Here is a 5,259-nt window from a genome sequence, read left to right as displayed (position 1 = left end):
TCTCTCTTCCCCCCTTCCCAACCCCCCCAAAACCCCACCCCCACTCCCTCCCGCTAAACTCATTTGCGGCTTCTCCCGTATCAAGCAGAAGATGCCACTCCCTTTCTCGCCCCCCCACCACCCCTACCTTCTCCTCCCCCCACCCCACCTGTCTCTCCCCCCCCCTCCTCTCTCTCTCCTTCCCTCCCAAATCCAACCCCCCCCCCCCCTCCCCATTCTTCCGTTCACACCCTCTGACGTCTCTCTCCGTCCAATCAATATTCGACTAAAACCTCGGAGTGAGGTCTTTGTTGTGTGCGTTGGCGATTCCGAGATGAGACGCCCAGGTGGGTATAAAAGCTTGGCCCGCTCCCAAGTTCGGCCACTCACTCCGCAAGCAAACGGGCTTCTTGGAAGACAAGCAAGAGTTGTCGGTCTTGGCTTGTCGTTTTTTCGCTGCAACAACCATTTGACAAGACACGAGAGAGAGATCGTCCGAGGTTGCTGATCAACTCTGAAGGGAGGAGAAACCGAAAGAAAGAAAGAAGGAAGGAAGGAAAGAAGAAGTCAACTTAGGATACTTTTACAACAGGTGAGTTGGTGGATGTTTTATGTGTTGTATCACATTGCATTGCAACAGGTAAGCTGGTAGATTTGGTTTCATTTTATCCAAAAAGATTCCTCTGTGAAATTCAGGCTGTTCTCCCGGGGTTAAGCGTTTCGCCACAGTGCAGCGCCACCAGTTAAAACAAAAATCTAAAAGTTTATTATTATTATTACTATTATTATTGTTGTCATCACTGGTAAATATGAAAGTGTTTTTTTACCCAGATTTTCGCCAGGGTCAACCCTTTTTGTTGCTGGGGAATCGTTTACGCATGCTGAATGCATGCTGCACACGGAATCTCGGTTTATCGTCTTATCCGAAAGACTAGCACCCAGACCTCCTCTCCAGGTGTAGTGGAGGGAGGCGGTTGGGTGAGTAAAAATACCGGTCGGTATATATGTGACTTCGACCCGTAGTTGCTCACTTTCTTGTGTGTGTGTGTGTGTGTGTGTGTGTGTGCATGGGTTAGACTTTTTTTCTCCTATGTCTTTGTAATTTATGGATTTTTTTTTAGTCTGTTTGTTATAGCGTTGTGTTGTACTGCACTGCGTTGTGACTAGATTATCATCATTATTGGTAGAATCTTCACCGCATTAAAAAAAACAACAACAACAAAACCAGTTTTCTTTCCATGTCTGATGACGTATTGCTAGTGTACAGCGCCACTGTTTCAGTTTGGCTTTTTGACTCACTTGTGTAAACAAAGAGTCTATGTTTTAACCCGGTGTTCGGTTATCTGTGTGTGTGTGTGTGTGTGTCTGTCTGTGTCTGCGTGGTAAACTTTAACATTGACATTTTCTCTGCAAATACTTTGTCAGTTGACACCAAATTTGGCATAAGAATAGGAAAAAATTCAGTTTTCTCCAGTCATCTTGTTTAAAACAATATTGCACCTCTGGGATGGGCACACAAAATAAATAATGAAGCCTAATTATATGCAAACTGCATTTACTGTTATATTTCTATTTTTTTGTATTCTCTAAACTTGGCACTTTGATCTGATATTCTGACCCAAACACAAGAGCAGTCATTATTATCATTTTTTGTTCAAACAGGAACTTCTTTTGCTAAGCATGGAAGTTTTATTATTTTATTTTGCAAACGCTTTAGTGCAGATGGTAAAAAAAGGGAAATTACTCTGTAATTAATGCCAGGGGACTTAATTTGCTTTAAAGTGATCTTCCTCATCTTAAACATTACATTTTGAAATTATACTCAATACATAAAAAGCTTGGATTTTTTTAAAAGTGTATCACAAGTGAGTCTTGAAGGCCTTGCCTCTCTTGTTCCTGTATGTATTTGTGCATTTGTTTTAATCATCAAAGTAATTTTGCTGTATAATTTTGCATCGAAAGTTGTTTTGTTTTTTTTTTTTCGTTCTTTCATTTTTTTCTTTTCTTTTCTTTTTTTCTTTCTTTCTCTATAAGTTTCTTTCTTTTTCATTTTTTTAATGTTTAGCTGCCCGCTGTCTTTCTCTTTTTTGGGGGGTGGGGGTGAGGGGGTGGGGGGCTCTCTTGTTCATTTTTCTGTCTCTTTGCCTCGTCAAAAGGTTTCTTTCTGTCTCTGTGTTTAATTTTCCCTTCTGTTCTTTCTGTCTCTTTGTTTAATTTTCCTTTCTGTTCTTTCTGTCTCTGTGTTTAATTTTCCCTTCTGTTCTTTCTCGTCAAAAGGGTTCTTTCTGTCTCTTTGTTTAATTTTCCTTTCTGTTCTTTCTGTCTCTTTGTTTAATTTTCCCTTCTGTTCTTTCTGTCTCTTTGTTTAATTTTCCCTTCTGTTCTTTCTCGCCAAAAGGTTTCTTTGTCTCTTTGTTTAATTTTCTCTTCTGTTCTTTCTCGCTCTTCCTTTGTCTCGTTTTCCTTCTCTCTTTCTTTTTTTTTTTCATTCTGTTCCTTCCTTCCCTTTTCCCTGTCTTTTTTTCTTTTCTTTCACTTTCTTTCATTAAAAAAAAATCGTTCTTCTCCCCTCTCTTTATTTTTATCTTTTTTTTTTTTCTTTTTTTTTTTCTTCTTTTTTTTCTCTCTCTTCCTTTACCCCCCGTGTTTTTAGACAAATGACATGATGTTGATGTCCATGCGGTGTATGTGTGTGTGCGTAGGCGCGCGCGCGCACGCGATCCAACGTATGTTGGTGATTCAAATGTGAATGAAATGATCTGTACTTTCCCAGGAATTGCTCAAACCCTCTTTTGAATGTAAGCAAACATGTATGTTTCACGGTGATGACTTGTGTTTCAGACTGCCTGTATAATTGTCCTTGTACTCCATACCTCCCGATCCCCCAGCCCCCACCCCCTTGACACGGGCGAATGGCCTAGTCATTAAAATGTTCCAGTTCCAGTTCGAGTACCCCCCCGTTTTTTTCTTTCTTTTTTCTATTTTCTGTCTTTCCTTTTCTTCTCCCCTCTCTTTTTTTTTAACATATTTCTTTGTCCTCTCTATCTCTCCTTTAATATATTTTTTAAACGCTGTGTCATTTTTGGCTTACCTTTCTTTTTTCTCTTTCGTTTGTTCCTTCTCTCTCTCTCTCTCTCTCTCTCTCTCTCTCTCTCTCTCTCTTTCTCTCTTTCTCTCTCTCTCTCTTTCTCTCTCTTCTCTCTTTATCTCTCTCTCTCTCTGTTTCTCTATTTCTCTCTCTCTTCTCTCTCTCTCTCTGTCTCTTCTCTCTCTCTCTCTCCCTCTCTCTCTCTCTGCTTCTCTTTCTCTCTCTCTCTCTCTCTCTTCTCCTCTCTCCCTTCTCTCTCTCTCTTCTCTCTCTCTCTCTCTGTCTTTATTCGCTTTCTTCTTCTCTTCGTAACTTTTGTTTGTTTGTTTTGCGTGTGTTTGTTATCAGGTTGTGTTTAGTTTAGTTTTGGTTCCACTCTTGCAGTTCCTCTAGTCTGTCTATAGCTTGTTCCGTTTCCGCTTGTATTGTATTGTATTGTATTGTATTGTATTGTATTGTATTCTATCACTCTATGCACAACATATTTTTTTGTGAAATTCGAGCTGCTCTCCACGGGGAGAGCACTTCGCTACAGCGCAGCGCACCTGCGGGTTTTTTGTTTTTGTTTTTTTCGTTGTTTTTTTTTCTGCCCGCAAATGTATTTGTTTTCTCATCAAAGTGGGTTTTTTTTCTGCACAATTTTGCCAAGGACAAGCCTTTTGTTGCCGTGAGTTCTTTTAACGCGCGCAAAGTGCATGCTGCATACTGGACCTCCGTTAGTGGTCCAGACCATCACTCCAGGTCCAGTGGGGCGAAATGAAATACAACTGTATTTGTATTTCTTTTTTTTTTTTATCACAACAGATTTCTCTGTGTGAAATTCGGGCTGCTCTCCCCAGGGAGAGCGCGTCGCTACACTACAGCGCCACCCATTTTTTTTGTATTTTTCCCTGCGTGCAGTTTTATTTGTTTTTCCTATCGAAGTGGATTTTTCTTCAGAATTTTGCCAGGAACAACCCTTTTGTTGCCGTGGGTTCTTTTACGTGCGCTAAGTGCATGCTGCACACGGGACCTCGGTTTATTGTCTCATCCGAATGACTGAGTGTAGTGGGATTCGAACCCACGCGCTCAGATTCTCTGGTTTCCTAAACGGACGTGTTTCCCAGCAAGCCATCGGTCCGCTATCGTTAGCGTTGTCGTTCAGACACTGTTTCTGTCATGCAGAGAGGTCACTTTTCGACTTCCTCTGGCTCAGTATGGAATTTCTTCTTCTTCTTCTTCGTTCGTGGGCTGCAACTGCCACTATCGCTCGTATTATATACACGACTGGGCTTTTACGTGTATGTCTGTTTTTTTACCCCGCCATGTAGGCAGCCATACTCCGTTTTCAGGGGATTATGAAATTTAGAAATATATTTCTTATTTGTTTACGTGTCTTTATTTCATTTTCGTAATGTTGTACACCCTCCTAAGGTTGGCTCTCTAGGACTGACTGGGTATGTATGACATCTGCTTCTTTTAACAATTGTGTGTGTGTGTGTGTGTGTGTGTGTGTGTGTGTGTGTGTGTGTGTGTGTGTGTGTGTGTGCACGGGTGCGGTGGTCAAATGTTTAGAGCTGTGGAGTCTTACCCCACGGTGCCTGGTGGGTAGAGGGAGGAGATTTTTCCCATCTCCCAGGTCAACATAATTATGTGCCGACCTGCCAGTGCCTGAACCCCCTTTGTGTGTATACGCACGCAGAAAATCAAACACGCACGTTAAAGATTTTGTTATCCATGTCGGCGTTTGGTGGGTTATTGAAACATTGAGTATACCCAGCATGCACAGAACATACTCAGCATGCTCACCCCCGAAAACGGAGGATGGCTGCCTTTATGACGCGGTAGATTAAAAAAACACCAAAATGGTCTACACATAAAACGTTACATCTCTCTCTCTCTCTCTCTCATTGCAGGAACTGTTGCGAACTAAAAATCTTTATTTGTCTACTTTTTCAGTTGAGAATTGTGTCCATGATGTTGTTGCCTTCCTCTTTATTTTCGGTATTTTGTGCATCTCAAATGTGTGTATGTATCCCCTTTGCAAACAGGCCGGTGGCCTTGCAGTAAGATGTTTCTGAGTTCTGAGTTCTTTCTCTATCCCCCCCCCCCCTCTCTCTCTCTCTCTGTGTACACGCGCGTGACTGAGACCTGACTGAACGTCAAAGGAAACGAATGATGAGCGCCCATTGGCAGCTGTCAGTCGCCTCTAC

The 5,259-nt window shown here is 41.9% G+C and overlaps 1 protein-coding gene across 2 annotated transcripts in view; it reads left to right on the top strand.

Annotated features, from left to right (window-relative positions):
- The first annotated feature begins 376 nt into the window (after positions 1–376).
- Positions 377–5,259, top strand: part of LOC143301301 (uncharacterized) — a 39,919-nt gene continuing 35,036 nt past the window's right edge. For both annotated transcript variants that reach the window (XM_076615504.1, XM_076615503.1), the window contains exon 1: positions 377–571. The gene's annotated coding sequence lies outside the window, so the exon portion shown is untranslated. The remainder of the gene's footprint in view (positions 572–5,259) is intronic.

The sequence above is a fragment of the Babylonia areolata genome, chromosome 27 (assembly GCF_041734735.1).
Source record: "Babylonia areolata isolate BAREFJ2019XMU chromosome 27, ASM4173473v1, whole genome shotgun sequence".
NCBI lineage: Eukaryota > Metazoa > Mollusca > Gastropoda > Neogastropoda > Buccinidae > Babylonia > Babylonia areolata.
This window is presented reverse-complemented; position numbering and strand designations above follow the sequence as displayed.